The sequence below is a fragment of the Caretta caretta genome, chromosome 13, assembly GCF_965140235.1.
Source record: "Caretta caretta isolate rCarCar2 chromosome 13, rCarCar1.hap1, whole genome shotgun sequence".
NCBI lineage: Eukaryota > Metazoa > Chordata > Testudines > Cheloniidae > Caretta > Caretta caretta.
The window spans coordinates 16,502,302-16,525,065 of record NC_134218.1 but is presented as its reverse complement, the minus strand read 5'-3'; the positions used below and the strand labels follow the sequence as shown (position 1 = coordinate 16,525,065).

Below are 22,764 nucleotides of genomic sequence, written 5' to 3'. Positions count from 1 at the left end.
ATTGTATAACTTTATCTTGGTTTTTATATGAATCTCCTTCTTTTTCCAAACATTTGCCAGTCTATGAAAAGCTCCACTTGCCTTCCCAATTCTTGCTTCCACCTCCTTCTGAAGTTGGCCATCTGCACTGATTTCGCTTCCAAGATATACAGACTCATTCACCATGCTGTATTTTTCACCTTCAGTCACATACACACCATCATTGCTGACTCCTCTTTCAATGATCATGACTTTCATTTTCTTTTGGCTGACTCTTAATCCCACTTTGGCAGCCTCATATTTGACATTGACAGTGGTCTTTTTCATGGCACCATCATCGGTGTCCAACAGAACAATATCTGCAAAGTCAAGATCTTGAAGTTTTCTTCTGCTCCACATAACTCCTGTATCTTCCTCTGATGTTGCTCTTCACATCACAATCTGTCATAATGAAGAAAAGAAGGGGTAATGAGATGCAACTTTGCCGCACTCCTGTGATTATATCAAACCAATCGTTTGTCCTTACACCTGTTTTGAACCTTTATGCAGCATCTTGACCAGTGACACTATCTTTCTAGGAAGCCCATATTGTCCTAATATCTTCCATAGCAACTCTCTATGAATGCAGGCAAAAGCTTTGCTGAAATCCATGAAGTTACAGACTAATCTTCTCTAGAAGGTGAGCCCTTTCACAATCACTTGTCTCAGGGTAAAGATGTGATCTATGCACAATCTTTTCAATCTAAAACCTGCTTGCTCATTACACAGCTTTTCCATCTATGAAAAGTTTGACTCTGTTCAATAGTATACTGCAGAACACTTTTCCAGGTACTGAAAGTAATGTTATTCCTCGCCAATTATTGCACACCAGTTGGTTGCCTTTCTTTGATAATTTACAGATCACACCTTTCTTCCAATTCTATGGGCAGAGTTCTTTCTCCCAAATTACAAAAACTTTATGTAGTTCATATACTACCACATCCTCACCAGCTTTAAACATTTCAGCAGTGATCTGATCTTGACCAGGCACTTTGACATTTTTTAGCTGTGTAATTGCTTTCTCTATTTCTGCTTCTGAAATTTCTAGCTGCAAAATGTTTATTTCTTCACCTTCTTTGCCTCCATCAATTGGAATTGTTGGCTTTGGTTGGTAGAGTATTTCATTAAAATGTTCTCACCATCATTCCTTTTGTTCCACTTCTGTCATTAACAATTTTCCATTTTTTTGCTTTTAATACACCACTGTGACTCTGTGATGACAATTGCTTACACCTGAAGCAGCTTCTTAGCATCACCTCTCTCACTGATGCTTCTTCACCTTCTCTCACTTTTTTGTCAAGTCATTCTTTCTTATCTTTTGGACAGAACTTCTTTACTACTTTTTCTTTCTCAGTATACTCCCATTGCAGCGTGTGTTCTTCTTCTTGTCCTTTTGCCTCTGCTGGCCTCTTTAAGACTTTTCTTTCCTCAGTCAATTTCTATGCATGTGCCTGCATTTGCTCTTCTTTCCTTGATCCTCTTGGTCCAAGTGAAGTTGTGGCAGCTTCCAGGAGACATCTTTAACTGAATCCATTGTTCTTCTAGATCATCATTCATTACCCATTGCTCTTGAAATCCGTTCAAGAACTGGAGTTTAAAATCCCTCCTGATTCCTACATCAGACAGTTTCTTCCCATCAAATACCATCTCTCTCTTTTTTTTTTTTTGTTAGCTTGTCTTTTTCACTTTATTCTAACTGTTCCAATGACAATATGGGATGGCTGCCTACCTCAGCTTTTGTAAAAGATTGTGTATCTAACAGGGATCTTCTCTGCTGTCTACTTATGGCAATAGAATCCAGTTTCTCAGTGATTCCATCATTTGACTTCCAAGTTAGTTTGTGTTTTCTGGGATGAAGGAAGAGTGTCCTCCCCCTTCCCCTATGCACAGTTTATACATGCTGCACAGCTCAATTATTCTTTCACCATTGTTTGTCTGTTCCTGAATTCCATATTTACCCATGAAACGCCCATCTTCGAGGTTATTACCACCAACTTGGGCATTAAAATCACCTAAACCCAAATTGATATCACAAGCATAAACCTGGTTTAGCATGGCTTGCAACTTATTGTAGACTGCATCTTTTGCTTGGTCATCATGATCACTGGCAAGTGTATAACACTGGATGATAATTATTTTATCATGATTTGTAACAAAACACACTTCTATCATTCGTGAGTCAGCTGCTTCCCATTCCTGTAGAGCTTGTGTTGCCATTTTGTTGAGGAGTGTTCTACATGACTATTATCCTGCCTTCCTGAGGGAAACCGTCTGAATGGAGTCTTACGCATCCAGTCCATCTCACTTCGTTCACTCTGAGAACACTAATATTGAACTGAGTCATGTCTCTACTTGACTCAGTTTCTCAGTGTCCCACATGGTTCTCACATTCCAGCACGCAATTTTAGTTTTGATTTTAGCGGCTAGGAACTCTTGTTTCAGGCAACGAACTGACTCATAAGTTTGTTCCACCATCTTCATCCCTCCATTCAAATTCATTTGTTGTTGACTCAGTGATGTTGATACCCTTCAAGCTGGCTAATTAAGACAGACTTGTATCTAGGCTGTTCCCATAACTAATTTTTTTTTATATGGACAGCTAGTTAGCCTGACTCACAACAGCAGGTGAACATGCCTGGTAGCTTAGGATGCTCCCTGTGAAGTAGCCGATGTTTGGGTTGGTAAGACTGAGCATAACAGCACAAATTAAACTGTGTGCATCAGAAGTAGGTTCAGAATTTCCCTGCCACTATGTGTTTAAATCAGATTCTTCACCTTATTTAAATGGAGTTGTTTTGGGGGGTTGAGTTTTTTTCCCTGTGAACAAGGGGCTCTTCATGAAAAGGGAAAAGAAGGAATGATCCCTCTTGGACACTGTCCAGTTCCTTGGGGTGAAAGCATGACAGGAAGCATCATACCATAAAACTGACAAATAATACTTGCCAGATTTTTCCCAGTTAGACTTTGTCAACCTATACAATGAAGCCCTTGATTCATCCATACACAAAGTCCCATTATACCTCACCAGGAAAAAGGAGGGGCAGGTGCTTCTACACTCGGAGTATGAGCAGCAGCTTGATGGATGGTCTCTGTTCTCATTTGACTTAACCCTCTGCATGCCACAGTCATCCTGCTGTGATCGAGGATTGAGGACAATTGGATTGTTGTCAGTGGGAGAACTTGGATTAACCGTACTATATACCAGAGGTGGGCAAACTACGGCCCACTGGCCACACCCCGTCCACGGGACCGTCCTGCCCGGCCCCTGAGCTCCTGGCCTGGGAGGCTAGCCCCCACCCCTCCCCCACTGTCCTTCCTTCCCTTGCAACTGTGCTGCCTCGCGGGCAGCGCTCTGGGCAGCGGGGCTGCGCATTCATGCAGGGCAGCGCGTCTAGCTCCGGCTGGGCTGCGCAGCTGCCAGACAGGCTGCTCTGAGAGGCATGGTAAGGGGGCCGGGGCAGGGCCTGGGGGTTGGATAAAGGGCATGAGGTCCCAGGGGGGCAGTAGGGGACAGGGAGCAGGGGGCGGTTAGATGGGGCAGAGGTTCGGGGGGGTGTCAGAGGACGGGGAATGGGGAGGAGGGGGTTGGATAAGCGTGGGAGTCCCGGGGGGCCTGTCAGGGGGTGGGGGTGTGGACAGGGGTCAGGACAGTCAGGGGACAGGGAGCAGAGGGTTTTTGATAGGGGGTGGGGTTCCAGGGGGGAGATTAGGGGTGGGGGCGGTCAGGGGACAAGGAGCAGTGGGGGTTGGATGGGTCAGAAGTTCTGAGGGGGACAGTCAGGGGGTGGAAAGTAGGACGGGGCGGATGGGGGAGGCCAGGCTGTTTGGGGAGGCACAGCCTTCCCTACTTGGCCCTCCATACAGTTTTGGAACCCCAATGTGGCCCTTGAGCCAAAAAGTTTGCCCACCCCTGCTATATACAATGCACTTTATGGACCACATCCAAAGTGCCTTCTGAAATCACACAGAGAATGTGGCTCTGTGCATGTGTTCGCATGCACACACACAGCAACTGCAGCACAAACGGGGCAGCGAGAAAACTTGTCCACCAGCACTTGGTTCTGCCTTCACAGAAAGCAGCAGGCTTTGCACAGCATAACTGCCTGGCCATTGCATGCAGAGCTGGGGGGTGCAGGGTCTTGCCTAATCCCCACCCTCCATACTCCATTTTGGGTGCCTTTGGGTGCCATTTTGAGCCCAAAAGGCTCAAATAGAGAACCTCTGCCCTCCAGGGGTGCAGGTACCACAGCTCTCTGTCTATTAGCTGCCCAAGGTTGCAAGAGGGAAGAGCTGCTTGCACTCTTCCTTCTGCCTCTTTGCACAACGATGGAGCAGCTGAGCATTTACTAAGAATGCCAGGATTTAGTCTATTGGGGGGAAAAACAAACAAACAAACAAAAAAACAACCTACCTCTATAGTGCTGAACTGGCATTTCCAGGACTCCTCTCATGGAAGTGGAGGGCACGGAGATTTAGGCTGTGAGGGTATAAGAGGCAGAAATATGAAAAAGTTGTACCGACCTTCCCAACGCAAAGAAAAAACTTCTAGTGTTCCTCCCTCAAAACTCTGTCAGCTCCTGTGTGTTGTGCTGAGCAAGGGCTCAGTTCTACAGCTCCCCTGTGCAGAGAACTCCCATTGACTTCCCTGGAGGTTCTGCAGGGGGGAGCCCCTACTGGGTCTGGACCAAAGGATGGGATTGTTTGCAATGTGGCACTGTCGCCCATTAGCTCAAACCTCACATGAGATTCCTGTACTCTGTTTTCTCTCTCCAAGAAGAACGGATGTATTCTTTCCTACACGCAGTGGAATAATCCCCAAATCGTTTATCAGCTCCGAAAGAAGGCAGCTTCAGTCAACTGAAGAAACAATTTCATGTGCAAATAAGTGCAGCCCATTCTGCAAATCCTTACTCACACATGAAGTCCTTGTGTGGCTAGGCCCAGTAGGACACGACTCAGGTGAGTAAGGAATAGTTATATGGCTAAGTCTTTGCAGATTAAAGCTCCTCCGGATGTGCCAGAGAAGAAACAACCCAGAAGCAGCACGCCTCAAAAAGGCCTGATACTGGAACATTCATCCTCAGCTCCCATCTCTCATTCTATGGTTAGATTATAAATTCTTTGGGGGCAGAGGCTGTGTTTTTTATTATATGAATGTATGTGTATGTAAAGCACCTTGTACAATGGGAGTCCTGATCTCAGACTCAGGCCTCTAAGTGCTACCACAAAACAAAGATGACGACGACGAATTCAGAAGAAGCTTAGGGTGCTCAGGACTTTGGACAGACAGTACATTGGTATTACATATATCAAAAGCTGAATTGCCTGCATTACTGTGGGAGACTTTAAACACCAACCCCACCGGATGTTTGCGTGATAGATATTTTCTTCCAGATGTGGATGACTGAGCCACAGAATTAAAAACAGAAGGTAAGCAAGTTATAGCTTGCAAACACAAGTAGTCAGAATGTCCGTAGTGAGAGGATGTTGTGGAATTTTCCTGAAAGCTGTCCTCACCTGGCTGACAGATCACAATTCCTGTAATTACTGGATATGCAGAATGTATGATCCTGCCATGTTCCTGGCTTCAACAACAGTATTGACAGTACCAGCTTGGCTCCAGACTCTGCCATCCATGTGGCTACACAGGAGGATAAAGCAGCTCTGAGTTTCTAATAAATGGTTTAGAATGCACGTCATAGCGTACATTTCATAGGACTTTATTAAAAGAAAGATACAGTTTTATCATATTAAATATAGATTTAGATGGAAATGGAATGCTCACTGAGAGACTACAGGTGCCCTGATCCAGTAGCATCAGTGGGGCTGCATGGGCATATCAATCCCCAGTGGTGTAGCTGGATTTCTGTCCTTTCACAGGCCGGCAAAAGCAGTGACAGCAGGAGAAGGAAGAGAAGTAGCTGACCCCCATGTAACTCAGCATACATAGATTAGACAGACAAACAGAGATTAGCGTAGATGCAGTTCTGGTTTTTTTCAGAGAATGAAAAAGATTAGTTCATGCGGAAAGTAAAGGAAAATACTATTTTATTTATTTACTTGGGGCCAGATCCTGACACCCTTACCTATCTTGTGTAGAACCTGATTCCCTCACAAAAGTCCTATTGAAAACAATGGGGCTATTTGAAAAGTAAGATACTAGTCAACATGAGTGAAGGTGGCACAGTCTGGCCATGATTAAATACCATCGGTGTGCTGGTCTCTGTAAAAGGCTCTGAAGAAGCCTAGATTCTCTTCTGTTTAGAAAAACACAGGGAACTCTGTGTTAAAATGGGAATGTCCATGGAAACTCTAAAGCATGCAGGTGTTCAATGGGACATCCAAGTGGTCAGCATTGAGGCACATCAATTTGAGAATCCATTTGGAAGCTGGCTATTCTCTTAAGAAGCTCTCATTTGAAATCTAGGCCAGAGCCTGAGAGGGTAATTCTAGTGATTATTACAATATCCCATCTCTTCCAATTTTCCAGATGCTCTGATTTCCTGGTATGTTCTCCAAACAGGTCAGATTAGGTAGAAGCAATGTAATCTAGTGGAGAGTCAGAAGGTGTGATCTAGTGTATAGGACACCAGACTAGGAGTCAAGAGATCTATTCCCCATTCTGCCACTGATAGACTGTGTGACCTTGGGCAAGTCTCTTCTCCAGTCTGTGCCTCTATTTCCCCTCCTACCATGAGTCTGTCTTGTCTATTTAGGTTGTTAGCTCTTCAAGGCAGAGACGCTCTCTTATCACATGTTTCGAGTCCTGATCTCAGCTGGGAGCTCTAGGAGATACCATAGCACAATTACTGACACTATGGCCTCACTAGACCTTAAGTCAACATAAGCTACATCACTCAGGGGTGTGTATTAGCCACCCCCCTGAGCAACATCATTTATGCTGACTTAAGTGCCAGTGTGGACAGTGCTATGATGGCGGGAGAGCTTCTCCCAGTGACATAGCTACTGCTGCCTGTGGGGGCTGAAGTAAGTAAGCCAACAGGAGAGCTCGCTCCCATCAGCTTAGAGTAGCTGCACAGAGAGCTCACAGCTGCACAGGTGCGTGAGCACAGCTGCGCGGTTGTAAACTCTCTGGTATAGCCATAGCCTAATACGCCTAAGGTTTCTGTTTTCTGTATTGCTAGTAGCCCAGGAAGCAGCCTGCTCACCCTACAGTGTGCAGACTGTATTTGCCTTGCCAAAATGAATAGCCTTTTGTAACCCAACTTGAATAATCACCTTCTCTCCTGCTTAATGAAGCATAATGCAAGCTTCGGGGGGGGGGGGGGGAGGAGAGGGGGACGGTCTGCCTGTCACTTTTCATGAAGCAGCATGTTTACAAAATGAATGTTCTCTCTCTTTAGAGAATAATGGCATGACAGGCAAGTAGTGGCTTAAAGTATTATTTTCTCCCTTCATTATACAGCAGCACAGAAAATACCATAAATTATTCATATATACTTCCCAAAGAAGAAAGAAAGATTTTTCCTCATCACCCCAATATTCTGTCATAAGAACATAAAAAATGGCTACATTGGGTCAGACCAAAGGTCCCTCTAGCTCAGTAACCTGTCTTCTGACAGTGGACAGTGCCCGGTGCCCCAGAGGGAATGAACAGAACAGGTAATCATCAAATGATCCATTTTCTGTCGCTCATTCCCAGCTTCAGGCAAAAAGAGGCTAGGGACACCATCCCTGCCCATCCTGGCTAATAGCCATTGATGGACCTATCCTCCATGAATTTATCTAGTTCTTTCTTGAACTCTGTTATAGTCTTGGCCTTCACAACGTCCTCTGGCAAAGAGTTCCACAAGTTGACTGTGTTGTGTGAAGTAGTACTTCCTTTTGTTTGCTTTAAACCTGCTGCCTATTAATTTCATGGGTGACCCCTAGTTCTTGTGTTATGAGAAGAAGTAAATAACACTTCCTTATTTACAAAAACAACAAGGAGTCTGGTGGCACCTTAAAGACTAACAGATTTATTAGGGCATAAGCTTTCGTAGGTAAAACACCACTTTTTCAGACGCATGGAGTGAAAATTACAGATGCAGGCATTATATAATGATGCATGAAGGGAAGGGAGTTACCTCAAAAGTGGAGAACCAGCGTTGACAGGGCCAATTCAATCAGGGTGGATGTAGTCTTTGGATGGAGGTTTGCTACAGGAATTGGTTCCTGGGTTTGAGGTTTGCTACAGGGATTGTTCCCTGTAGCAAACCTCGTTGCCTACTCTGTCCCCATATCTACTCTAGTGACACCATCAGAGGACGCAACCACATCAGCCACACCGTCAGAGGCTCATTCACCTGCACGTCTACTAATGTTATATATGCCATCATGTGCCAGCAATGCCCCTCTGCCATGTGCATTGGCCAAACCGGACAGTCCCTATGTAAAAGAATAAATGGACACAAATCGGACATCAGGAATGGTAACATACAAAAGTCAAAAGGAAAAGGAGTACTAGCTGTCACCTTCAGCCCCCAACTAAACCCCCTCCAACGCATTATTAAGGATCTACAACCTATCCTGAAGGATGACCCAACACTCTCACAAATCTTGGGAGACAGGCCAGTCCTTGCCTACAGACAGCCCCCCAACCTGAAGCAGATACTCACCAGCAACCACATACCACACAACAGAACCACTAACCCAGGAATCTATCCTTGCAACAAAGCCCGTTGCCAACTGTGCCCACATATCTATTCAGGGGACACCATCACAGGGCCTAATAACATCAGCCACACTATCAGAGGCTCGTTCACCTGCACATCCACCAATGTGATATATGCCATCATGTGCCAGCAATGCCCCTCTGCCATGTACATTGGTCAAACTGGACAGTCTCTACGTAAAAGAATAAATGGACAGAAATCAGATGTCAAGAATTATAACATTCATAAACCAGTCGGAGAACATTTCCATCTCTCTGGTCACGCAATTACAGACCTGAAAGTTGCGATATTACAACAAAAAAACTTCAAATCCAGACTCCAGGGAGAGACTGCTGAATTGGAATTCATTTGCAAATTGGATACAATTAACTTAGGCTTGAATACAGACTGGGAGTGGCTAAGTCATTATGCAAGGTAACCTATTTCCCCTTGTTTTCCAACCCCCCCCCTCCTTCCTCAGACGTTCCTGTTAAACCCTGGATTTGTGCTGGAAATGGCCCACCTTGATTATCATACACATTGTAAGGAGAGTGATCACTTTAGATAAGCTATTACCAGCAGGAGAATGGGGTGAGGGGAGGGGAGGTATTTTTTCATGCTTTGTGTGTATAAAAAGATCTTCTTCACTTTCCACAGTATGCATCCGATGAAGTGAGCTGTAGCTCACGAAAGCTTATGCTCAAATAAATTGGTTAGTCTCTAAGGTGCCACAAGTACTCCTTTTCTTTTTGCGAATACAGACTAACACGGCTGTTACTCTGAAACCTGTCATGCAAAAGTCAGTAGGAGAACACTTCAATCTTCCTGGACAGTCTATAACAGATTTAAAAGCAGCTATACTTGAACAAAAAAACTTCAGAAACAGACTTCAAAGAGAAACAGCAGAACTAAAATTCATTTGCAAATTTAACACCATTAATTTGGGCTTGAATACGGACTGGCAGTGGCTGGCTCATTACAAAAGCAGCTTTGCCTCTCCTGGAGTTGACACCCTCTCATCTATTACTGGGAATGGACTACATCCACCCTGATCAAACTGGCCCTGTCAACACTGGTTCTCCACTTGTGAGGTAACTCCCTTCCATTTATGTGTCATTATATAGTGCCTGCATCTGTAATTTTCACTCCATGCATCTGAAGAAGTAGTGTTTTGCCCACGAAAGCTTATGCCCTAATAAATCTGTTAGTCTTTAAGGTGCCACCAGACTCCTTGTTGTTTTTGTGGATACAGACTAACACGGCTACCCCCTGATACTTAACTTGCTTATTTACTTTCTCCACACCAGTCATAATTTTATCGACCTCTATCATATCCCCCCTTAGTCATCTCTTTTCTAAGATGAAAAGTCCCAGTCTTATTAATCACTCCTCATACAGAAGCTATTCCATAATCATCATAATCATAATCTAATCATTTTTGTTGCCCTTTTCTGAACCTTTTCCAATTCCAATATTTTTTTTTTGAGATGGGCGATCACATCTGCACAAGGTATTCAAGATGTGGGAGTACCATGGATTTATATAGAGGCAATATGATATTTTCGGTCTTATTATCTATCTCTTTCTTAATGATGCCCAACATTCTGTTTGTCAGAGAGGAATTCCACCATACAGAGAGAGAGCTTGGTTTAGAGGTTAAAACAGTCAGTCAGGGGACATAGGCTGTAATCCTGGTTCTGTCACAAACATTTATGGTGACCTTGGGTGAGTCATTTTAACCTCACTGTGCTTCAGTTTGTCCGTCTGCGTAATACGGATTTAAAAAAATACTACCCTACCACATAGGACAGTAATGAGGTTTCATTCATGTTTCTACAGTGCATCAAGATCTGCAGAAGGAAGGTGTGACAAACAGGCAAAGGATTGTTATAAATTAGATTCTGAAAAAAAGAAAAAGTGGACAAGAATAAATATCCAGAAGCAAAGTTCATTCTAAGTAGCGTTGGTGTATTTCACAACCAGTGATCATATGGCTATGATTTCTGATTGCTACACCACTTGGTTATCTGCATTGATTCCAGGGAATAAGACAATATGCAATGGTCATTAAAAGTTCTGGGTGGAGATGGGCCCAGATTAAAAATCCCAGATCCAGCTTCTACCCTGAACTTCGAGGTCTTTCAAAATATGAACACAGATCTGGATCCAGATTTTGCAGCTGCTGATGGGCCCGAGGTGAGGGACTGTGGAGCTGTTATGGAACTCAGACTATTTTGATAGTGCATTTTTATTTTCTTCTTCTGCTCTTGAAGCTGATTTGTAGATTTCCATTGAGATGACCATATTTGGTCTACCAGTGATGGAGGGCACCACTTTCCAAAGACCCACTGTTTTGCATCTTGCAACTGGGTGAAAAATGAAATAGTTTCCAGACCAGATCCTCAGCTGGTATAAATAGGCATTGCTCCACTAACTTCAGTAGAGTTCAGTAACTATTTACACCAGCTGAGGATATGAGCCTACATGTGTACATTTGTTTCTTTAATCACTCATAGCAAGTCAAATTGAAATCTCATCATTTGAGAAAAAAATATCCGGACTACAAGAAAAGTTCTCTGAGTGCATAAAATCAACTGTGCTTCCCCAAATTCATTGGCAGCAGCATATAATAAGGGGCAATGATAAAGTCATACCAATGCACCTAGGAAGCTGTACCTTGGAAGCATAAGGATGACTATGAGCCGTCAATGTGATATGGCTGTGAAAAAAGCTAGTGCGGTCTTGGGATGCATCAGGCGAGGTATTTCCAGTAGAGATAAGGAGGTGTTTGTACCGTTATACAAGACACTGGTGAGACCTCATCTGTAATACTGTGTGCAGTTCTGGTCTCCCATGTTTAAGAAGGATGAATTCAAACTGGAACAGGTACAGAGAAAGGCTACTAGGATGATCTGAGGAATGGAAAACCTGCCTTATGAAAGGAGACTCAAAGAGCTTGGCTTGTTTAGCCTAACTAAAAGAAGGCTGAGAGGAGATATGATTGTGCTCTATAAATATATCAGAGGGATTAATTCCAGGGAGGGAGAGGAATTATTTAAGCTCAGTACCAATGTGGACACAAGAACAAATGGATATAAACTGGCCATCAGGAAGTTTAGTCTTGAAATTAGACGAAGGTTTCTAACCATCAGAGGAGTGAAGTTCTGGAACTGCCGTCCAAGGGGAGCAGTGGGGGAAAAAGACGTTTCTGGCTTCAAGACTAAGCTTGATATGTTTATGGAGTTAGGCTATCCCATCATACCATAGATTTTGGCAATTAATTGATCTTTGACGATTAACGGTAAATATGCCCAGTAGTCTATGATGGGATGTTCGATGGGGTGGGATCTGAGTTACTACAGAGAATTCTTTTCTGGGTGTCTGGCTAGTGAATCTTGCCCACATGCTCAGGGTTTAGCTGATCGCCATATTTTGGGTGGGTGAGATTCTGTGGCCTGCGTTGTGCAGGAGTTCAGACTAGACGATCATAATGATTCCTTCTGACCTTAAAGTCTATGAGTCTAAGTCACACAGCAATAACAAAGAAGTAGTATCATGCCTGCCTATGTCAATAATCCTGGTTCAAGAAGAAGGGAAGTCAATTAAATTGGCACAAAGAGGCAAAGTCAGCTTATCGGAGGGAAAAAGAAAACATTTTTCATCAGGTGGTACTAATGCCAAAAGGGTCAATACACATGAAACATTAAGGCAGCAAGTTGATATCACAGCTTTCTATGGATAGCACAGAGCACCTGCAGAGCAACACCTGCATCCAACTCAACATTCAAACTGTGTGATTGGACATCTTAACTTTGCAGGAGCGTTTCTTTTCCCGGAAAGGATGCAGACTGCCTCCACCCAAAATAAATCTCATTTTAACACAGAACGAAACTCCCTTTGTGATTACACAAATCTCAGCTGCAGAAACACACAGAAATATGAACTATAATACTAGCAACTAATCAACCTCTTTTTTCTACCTGAAGAATTAACTGGAGAGACTGGAACAATTTCTGCTTGCAGTCACCCAGATGCAAACCTGAAGTCGAGGTAGGAGCATCACAACCATGTAAGTAGGTGCAGTATTTGGCACATTGTATCTTTGATCGTAAAGGCCCCGATTCAGCAAAGCAACCCTATTCAGGACAGCACTTAAGCACCTCTCATGTGCATAATTCCCTCTGAAGTCAATGAGATGTAAGTGCATGCTTAAAATTAAGCATGTCCTTTAGTGCTGTCTTGAATACGGTGGACAGAAACACATGCTTAAGTGCTTTCCTGAGTCAGGTCCAAAGTGTGTGGGATTTCATGAATGCTCTGCTGATCCCTAGATCTATTATCTTTCACTCATTGATTCAGAAAAGGCACATACCCATGACTAAACCTTCTCCAACACGTCCATCAGCACTGTGAAAAATTATGCGTAATGCCTTCACAACACCTGTCTGAATAATGTCATACTAGAACACCAAGCGTTTTCCCCTTTTCTACACCAAATGCTATTGTTTATTTTCTCTGTCTGTATCATGATTAAAATGGAATCATGGTGTAAACGAATGTAATCAGCTTTCCTTAAGTGAAATTTGTATAGAGAAGAGCTTTCATTGGTTCAGTATTGAACTAGCTTTATGTCTTAAATCTTTTGGGATAATGTGAGTGATTTGTTTTTAAATTGTGTTAAGTTTAAAGACTCTCTCTTTACCACATTTTCCTCTCAGGCTCACAGGTTATAATTAAATATGGCAAACCAAGTACAATGGACATTTCATGCCACAGTAGAGCAAAATCTGAACCGATGTACAAAAATTGAACATGGCCAGTATTGTTGCTGAGTCACTGCGGTGGTTGGTTTTGAAGGGGTTCTGGGCTAAGCTAATTCCTGGTGCAGCTCCAGTGACTGTGGTAGGCTTAAAGGATGGATTTTCACTTTTTAGAATCACACAAACTAGAGCTGCAAAGGGCCTGTATTGCAATAGGCCATCTTCTCCATCCCCCTGGGGTCTATGCAAGCTGTTGCCCTATAGAATTCTCTTTGGTATTTTATCTCAGTGAGTTCTAAATGACAGGAATAATGGGGCTGCCACCACTTCCTTTCAGTGGTTATTTCAGAATTTAAAGGCTCTCACCATTACGACATTCAACTTAAGATTTCCTTTGTTCATATTCTTTTCATTACTCCTAAATTATTCCCCTCAGTCCATAATGAACATTTCACCTCCCTCCCTGATGTTTACATCATTCAAATATTTGCAAGTTGTATTTTGCCCTTAGTCACTCTTTAGCCTTAGACATATTGAGCTTATTAGTCAATCCCTCCAGCTGTTTAAGTGGCTTTGTTGCAGATCTCTGAATTCCCTCTGATACTCTGATATATATGCAGCACACTATATATTGGGACATCTATAACCTTGAAGAGTTATAAGTCTGTCGAGTGAGTTTAGTCAAAATATGTATTATCCACGTTCTCCAGGATCCTTTGCTTTTTATGATAATTTATCAGTTTAAAAGATCTCATTGTTTCATTATTTTGGCTGGAGGCAATCATTCTGATTTAATTATAGAAGTGAATCAGAAATGTAGGACTAGAAGGGACTTCAACAGGTCATCTCTAGTTCAATCCCCACAATTATCCCACAAGGCATCCTCCATATGCGACTATCAAGCTTTGACCATCTTCAGTGATGGTGATTCTCCAATAGCCAGAGCTGCTTGCTTCACTGATCAATCTATTCTTTTAGGACCAGCTTCTGCTTCTTTTGAAGTCAATGGCCAAACTGCCATGGGAGCAGGATCTGGGTTGTAGTTACTGGTGCAAATTCAGCTCTCATGTAACTCGATTGACTTCAGTTGGGTTACATAAAGTTTAATTTTTGTCCCAAAATAGTTTAATATATAACCAGAATGTTCTCTGTTGCAGCTTAAGGCCCACTGCATCTTATTCCGTCCTCAGAGCTACCAGTTAACTGAGCCCTGTCCCCTTCATAACTTTCCTGACTTTGAAGTCAACTAGAGGCCATTCCTTACTTAGAACACATTGTAAAGTTACCTTCTAGCCTATTATGAGCACCTCATTATGAGCAAGGACCATGCTGGTTCTGTGTCTTGTACAAATTCTGCATTTTTAAGTGTCTGTACATAGTAATAAGAAAAGGAGTACTTGTGGCACCTTAGAGACTAACCAATTTATTTGAGCATAAGCTTTCGTGAGCTACAGCTCACTTCATCGGATCTGTAGCTCATGAAAGCTTATGCTCAAAGAAATTTGTTAGTCTCTAAGGTGCCACAAGTACTCCTTTTCTTTTTGCGAATACAGACTAACACGGCTGCTACTCTGAAACCTGTACATAGTAATGTCTCTCCTCCTTGCTCTCCTGAGCAGTCAAGTGAGGGCTGTGATAACTAAGTCCAAAAGAAAAAACTAATACATCTGGACATCTATGTAATCTTGACAGAAGATTAGCAATAAGAGCACAACAGATGAGTGGGGGCTGGGTATCTCCTAACCTAGGGCAAACACAATAATCACAGTTATTAATCCCTATGTGTTAAACATTTACCCAGCTGCTTTCTGGGAAAAACATTTAACACACAAAAATGTGCTCCCATTGCTCATGTGACAAGAAAAAATAGGCTAATCCCTTGGTTCTGGCTAGTCTAGAACCTGTGAGTGATGTATTAGCATATTGTGTTGGAAAATCCCAGTTTTCAACAGAGAAAGATTGCAAAATATTAAAAAAATTTTTACAGACTCTTTCAGCAAACGGCACCAGGGTTGCTGTTCTTCAGGGTACTCACGAACAGTACAGTAGGAGGTTTATTTGACCACTGCATCTTCTGCTGGTGATCACCCAGTGTTTAGGGGATCTTCATTGCCAACTTCATCCTATAGACTCCAACCCTGCATTGAAAACCAGGGGTGTGCCAAGGTGGTTCTCAAACCACAAACTGGGCCTTAGACAATATGGTCTAAGCTAGGATCTAAGCTTCTTCACTGTTGCAAAGGAATTGGCTCAAGGGGAGCCTGAATAGCTGCTTGTCTAACTCCTCCTACACACACTAGTGGCACAATAATAAATTATCATTGAAAAATATTGATAATTATGAATCATAGAATCATAGAATATCAGGGTTGGAAGGGACCCCAGAAGGTCATCTAGTCCAACTCCCTGCTCAAAGCAGGACCAATTCCCAGTTAAATCATCCCAGCCAGGGCTTTGTCAAGCCTGACCTTAAAAACCTCTAAGGAAGGAGATTCTACCACCTCCCTAGGTAACGCATTCCAGTGTTTCACCACCCTCTTAGTGAAAAAGTTTTTCCTAATATCCAATCTAAACCTCCCCCACTGCAACTTGAGACCATTACTCCTCGTTCTGTCATCTGCTACCATTGAGAACAGTCTAGAGCCATCCTCTTTGGAACCCCCTTTCAGGTAGTTGAAAGCAGCTATCAAATCCCCCCTCATTCTTCTCTTCTGCAGGCTAAACAATCCCAGCTCCCTCAGCCTCTCCTCATAAGTCATGTGTTCCAGACCCCTAATCATTTTTGTTGCCCTTCGCTGGACTCTCTCCAATTTATCCACATCCTTCTTGTAGTGTGGGGCCCAAAACTGGACACAGTACTCCAGATGAGGCCTCACCAATGTCGAATAGAGGGGAACGATCACGTCCCTCGATCTGCTCGCTATGCCCCTACTTATACATCCCAAAATGCCATTGGCCTTCTTGGCAACAAGGGCACACCGCTGACTCATATCCAGCTTCTCGTCCACTGTCACCCCTAGGTCCTTTTCCGCAGAACTGCTGCCTAGCCATTCGGTCCCTAGTCTGTAGCTGTGCATTGGGTTCTTCCGTCCTAAGTGCAGGACCCTGCACTTATCCTTATTGAACCTCATCAGATTTCTTTTGGCCCAATCCTCCAATTTGTCTAGGTCCTTCTGTATCCTATCCCTCCCCTCCAGCGTATCTACCACTCCTCCCAGTTTAGTATCATCTGCAAATTTGCTGAGAGTGCAATCCACACCATCCTCCAGATCATTTATGAAGATATTGAACAAAACCGGCCCCAGGACCGACCCTTGGGGCACTCCACTTGATACCGGCTGCCAACTAGACATGGAGCCATTGATCACTACCCGTTGAGCCCGACAATCTAGCCAGCTTTCTACCCACCTTATAGTGCATTCATCCAGCCCATACTTCCTTAACTTGCTGACAATGAGAGCTGAACAATCTAATATTTCTAAATATAAAGGGCCAAATTGTTTTTTTCAAGCAAAACATTCATTGGGCCAAATTCTGTAAGGCACTGAGTGTCTGCACTAACCCTAACTCTGCCACTCACGTTGGCCTCAGCATCTCACACAATGGGCCTTTGACTTTACTCAAAGTTTTGCCTGAGAAAGGATGTCGAGATTTGGATCTTGTATTTATCTCATCTCACTCTGAGAGGCTATGCTAAAATAAAAGGTCTGGAATGTCATAGCTATAAGGCTTTTAGGGGAATTACAAATAAGCCATTAATATATCTCCTGGATAGCTGCAACCAGCAAGGGGAGCAATAGCTCAGTGGTTTGAGCATTGGCCTGCTAAATCCAGGGACGTGAGCTCAATCCTTGAGGGGGCCATTTGGGATCTGGACCAAAAATTGGGGATGGGTCCTGCTTTTAGCAGGGGGTTGGACTAGATGACCTCCTGAAGACTCTTCCAACCCTGATATTCTATGATTCTATGAAGTCACTGTGTGCTCAGCTTCTTGACGCTCAACACAGCCCAGGCATATGTTAATGGCCCAGATGCACTCTTGTTAGCTCAAATAATATATGTCTGGCACTACTGAAATGTGCGTAACAAGTTTCCTCTTCTTCCTTCTGCATGACTCTTGTGGTCTCGTCTTGCCTGGGTCACACTGTTGGGCAAAAGCAGGAGGTCACTTCCTCTGCTGCAGATGTTTCCAAAAGTCAGATCCGTCTTGATGGGAAATCAAATCTTCGCAGTTACAGAAAGCAGTGTTGCTTTATGTAGGTTTGCCACAGATTGAGCTTCACTAAAATCAAGGGCTCAAACCAAAAGAACCCTTGGTTCACAGGATAGTCTTCTGCTTTTAGATATGTATGGATGAAACTACTGTTGAATGTAATGGTACTTAGAATATAATAATTTTCACCAGATAAACCAGTCTGATGGGCTGTTGAACAAGCTGGAGAACATGGCAAAAAGGGGCACAGTGAGGTGCAAAGCTCTCTCCCTTTCTCTCTCTGTGCATCTATTTATTCATCTAACTTAAGTGTTTAGACTGCACTCATCACCACAGTATCTGAGTACCTATAAGCAATATAACCAACCACTTGTTCTATTCAGTTGAGTCAGCAATAAGTAAAACTAGTTCTAGTTCTTTAAAAAGTAGCGACAAGAAACAACATTCTTTAAGAAAAAATTAAGGTGTAAGAGAAATTGGAGAGAAAATACACCAAGGATCATAAGAAAAAAAGGGAAAGAAATAAACAAACAAGAATGGGAAAGAAAAAAAAAACTAGTGGAGGGATTTTGGTAGCACTGTTTGACTGAGAGTGCTTTTAAAATGTTAGATAGGATCTTCGAACCAGCTGGTAGCATTTGCTTACAGATCATTAGGGGCATAGTGAGGTGCAAGGGGATAGGGGAAGATGTAATTAATGAAAACAAAGCCTTGTATGAATTGTAAACGCCTATGGAACAAATGCTAAGGATGTTACTTCTACTCTTACACACACTGAAGTCACCAGCCAAATTGTAATTAATGTCAATAAATGTAGGAGCAGGCCCTCAAGTAAGCTCCCATGGAAACCAAAGGAGTCCTGTCATTCTGGAGCAGGAAGAGCTGAGTTCTGTCTCTGCTGCTCTGTGGCTTTGGGGTACAACAGAGTGACAGCCATGATGTTCCAGTCTGTTATCTTTACAGTAAGTTACTTAAAAAACAACAACAACAACAACAAAAAACAACCAGGGTCCTGTCATGTTAATCACTTGGGGCATTTAACTGAATTACCATGGGCCATAGTTCCAAAAAAGCAGCCTCCTTTTCAGTGGGCTCAGTTTCAGTGGGCCCCCACCAGCATGTCCATGCAGCTCCTAGGCGGAGGAGCCAGTGGGCTCTGCGCACTGCCCTCGCCTGCAGGCACTTCCCCCCAGCTCCCAGTGGCTGTTGTTCCCGGCCAATGGGAGCTGCAAAGCCAGCGCGTGGTGGGAACAGTGTGCAGAGCCCCCTGGCCACCCCTCCCCTAGGAGCTGCAGAGACATGCTGGTCAGAGTCAGGTAGGGAGCCTGCCAGCCCCGCCAACCCTCTCCCCCTGCCCAGCACCAGCAGGGGTCCCAAACCACCACCCCTAACACTCACGGCACCCCCAGACTGCCCCCTCCCCCAGAGCATCCACAGCCCCGTGGCCTAAGTTTTAGTTAGGGATATATAGTAAAAGCCATGAATTTTTGTTTACTGCCTGTGACCTGTCCATGACTTTTACTAAAAATGCCCGTGACTAAAATGTAGAGGTGCCCAGGATGTGCTAGTGCTTTCCAGGCACTCAAAAAAATGGCCTGAGGAACTTTCAGTGTAAGGACAGATAGACAAGCAGACAGAGGTTAAGAGAGGGTGAACAACAAACAGAGTTTTTATGCAAGAATCAGGCAGAATGGCAGTTATAGGGCTTAATTATAGGCAGAGTATGGGTCTTGTGGATATACTGAGATAGGTTATCAATGACTTTTCTCTCCTTAGTACGAACAGTCAGCGCAATCTGAAAGCGAAACAATTTTCTACAGGGGAAGTTAAGGCTGTTTTTAGTAAATGTTTTTGGTGGGATTAACAAGTGAGCAGCATGACACACATATACATGGTCTGCGTTGTAAAGCACAACAAGTGGGCATGATGGAGCAGATCTGAGGTTTAGAGTAAAAAAGACACTTTCCTGTGCAAAATTCCCTCTGAAGTTGAACCTAAAGAAAGGATTATTTTGTCTGAATTTAAAATCTGAAAGATGGCCCTTGCTGATGGCACCAGACTGATTGCTGGGGGAGAGAGAAGGCCTCTGTCCACAGAATAGAGACCACATGCTGGGCAGAGGGGCAGGCTTCCCCACATTGTCTCTCCAAAGAGCCTCAGCCCCGATGTGAAGGGGAAGCACATTCTCTTTGTGTTGTACATTCAGCCCTTTGTCTTGTGGTTCAGTACAGCTAAAAGGGGACAGATGGGTCTGAGGTCAACAGTGTTTTTTATGACATGGACATCAACATTTAAACATTTTCCATCTTTAAAAGCTGAAAATACTGAGCCTGGAAAATGTAAGTAGAAACTGGGTGAGCTCACACCCTCCACTTTATCTTTTGCAACTTTCAACTTTCTTTTTTAGTGGCCAGTAGCTCGGCTGATGGGTTGATGTCCATAGCCCCATACTATTCCCCAGATAGTTGCCTGCCTCCATGAAGCCTGATCTTGTACTCTACTTGGTTCCCCTACCAATCCCACAAGCAGACATGAGACAAAACTCTAGTATCGCAGCTGTTGGCATGGGGTGGGGGAGCACTGCTCCACAGAACGCTCTCCTTCCATGGATACCTATAGGGAATCCTCCATCCAAGCTTACTGGAGCAAATAGTTCAGCTAAAGCAACCAAGATTGAATGTACAATAGGAGGAGACTATGTTATGGGCAGGCCCTGTGGGATTTCAAAGTCAATGGAGCATAGTCCCCTCTGCACCCAGAGGATTTCCCATCAGGTGTGATGATGCTGTTACAGTTATATTAATACGCACTGACTCCTACCTTGCTTCCTACTGCGCCAACCATAAAGGATTCAGCCATTGGCAGAGGTCCGTGGAGTTACACTAGAGTTTGATTTGGCTCTGGATCTTTAAAATTGACCACTGCACGGATGGTGTGTGTAGTGAGATGGCCAGCACAGAGAGATTACGAAAAGTCACACCACACTTCCTTTCTGCAACAAAACACTTACTGAAGAGCATTTCTGCATTCTAAATGAGAAGCCTGGGACCTGCCTCTTACGGGTAGGTTACTAAGAATACCCCAAAACCACATTTGTTGAAATTCTTATTGACTCTTCTTATTCACCAAAGTTTCAATTTGAATGTTCAGGGAGAACCACCAAAGACCACACCAGGGAAAAGACAAATTATAACAATTGCAGCCTGTTCTCACAAATAAATCAACAGGGCAAGCTGCATGGAAAGGACACTGTGTATTTCTGCTGGTGGAGGACAGACACTAGATGGTATCAATTACCATCATGCCCTTTAGCGTACACGGACTAATAGTGAAACCAACTCATAGGGTTTTGTTGTTTTTTTACACAAGAAAAAAAAACAGATCACACTGTCAGCTCATCTAATACACTATGCCTCTCAGGTCCTGCTGTGGTGCTTCTTTTAAATCTGTGTTTCTTTAAGGGTTGGACACTGTTGGAAGGCTTCGTAGACAGTCTTTGTGAGATGGAGGCATGGATCAGCATTCATGTCACACTCCCCGTCAGTGCCTGGCCCGAGCCAGGGAAGCTAATGATCCAACCAGTGGATCAAATTTGTGATGGATCCTGGTCATGTGCCACCTGAGGCACATTGCGCATAGGCTAAGACGACTGGCTGGCTGCCAGCGACACATAACCTCTTCACCATGGTGTTTCTTTGCCAGCTCCCACAGCTGCCTGAAAGTTGCTCACACTCTTGTTGATATGTTTGATGTAGAAAACATTGAGGTGACGTCATCTGGATAGATGCACGATTGTTCAAGCTCTCCTGGATTTCTTGTGCTACTCGGAATTCCTGCTTGCCTTGGTTTTGTTTTTATGAAAGTTTTGTCTTTCATGCCAGTAAAGAGCTCTGTTTATACAGTCAATAAAAACTAGCACAAAACTAGCCTTTAGGCTCATAAAGAGCCTGAGATACATATGGCCTGAGTCAAAGTACTAAGATCATAATTTTGAAAGAAGCCCAAGGGGATTAGGTACCTGACTCCCATTCCCATAGGATCCCTTGAAAATCCAGCTTTAATGTTTATTGAACCTCATGTTCTAGAATGACTGTATTCTGTTTATGAAGGGTAAATAAGCCAAGTGTATCATTAGTCTCCTACACAGCAGATTTACAGCTCAAATTTTCAATCTAAGGGATTTGGATACTCAGTTCACTTAGGCAGTTTTGAAAGTATCAGTTTCAACTAGAATATATCAAGGCCCTTAATTTTTTTCCCCCCTCACTGATTTTTCCCAAGAAATGCCTGGGTTTTACAAAAGTTACTATTCAGTTTTTAACTGATTTTCATGCAAATTTTGGACCATACAAATAAATGAAAATACAGATTATGTTAAGAAAATCCATTACATTAGGTAGATGTGCTTATGTTACTATAAAGTAGTCTAAGTCTAAATAAAAGGCTGTCTGTTAAAGTAAGTCAATGTAGTGGAAGATACGCGTGCGTGCGTGCACACGCGCGCGTATTGTGATAGACCCAGGCCAGTTGGGTACAGCAGAGTAGCCGTATTGGGATCCAGGACAGGAGGCTTTGCCCGCCCACTGCTAAAGGATCCCCCCCAAGCCTAAGGGGAGGGGTCCACAGGACCTGGAAAACCAAATAATTACGGGGGACAACTAATGAACAACAGGGACAGGAGTGCGGTCAAAGGGTCAAACCAAGGGAACCTGACGGGGACACCGAGCAGAGAACACCGGCCAGCGCCCACTGCTCCTCAAAGGCGTCAAGGGAATCAGTGGACGCCACCCAGAGGGACTCTGCCCAGAAGCGTGAACGGACAGAGGATCGGAAATAGGCCCCACAGTCGCAGGAGACTCCATCAGCCAACCTCCTCACCCTGGTTTTATAGATGGCCACTTTAGCCAGGGCCAGGAGGAGGTTGACCAGGAGGTCCCGTGACTTAGTGGGGCCATGGACAGGGACTGCATAGATAAGGAGGTGAGGGGAAAAGTGCAACCAAAACCTTAACAAAATATTCGTGAGGAGCCAGAATAGGGGCTGCAGCCTGGCGCACTCCAGATAGACGTGCGCCAGGGTTTCCCTCATGCCGCAAAAGGGGCAGGGATCTGGGATTGGG

The 22,764-nt window shown here is 43.8% G+C and overlaps 1 long non-coding RNA gene across 8 annotated transcripts in view; it reads right to left on the bottom strand.

Moving 5' to 3' along the window:
- Positions 1-22,764, bottom strand: part of LOC142068813 (uncharacterized) — a 202,512-nt gene that overhangs the window by 93,664 nt on the left and 86,084 nt on the right. For all 8 annotated transcript variants that reach the window (XR_012664703.1, XR_012664702.1, XR_012664704.1 and 5 more), the window contains one exon: positions 4,430-4,495. This is a non-coding gene — a long non-coding RNA (uncharacterized LOC142068813). The remainder of the gene's footprint in view (positions 1-4,429; positions 4,496-22,764) is intronic.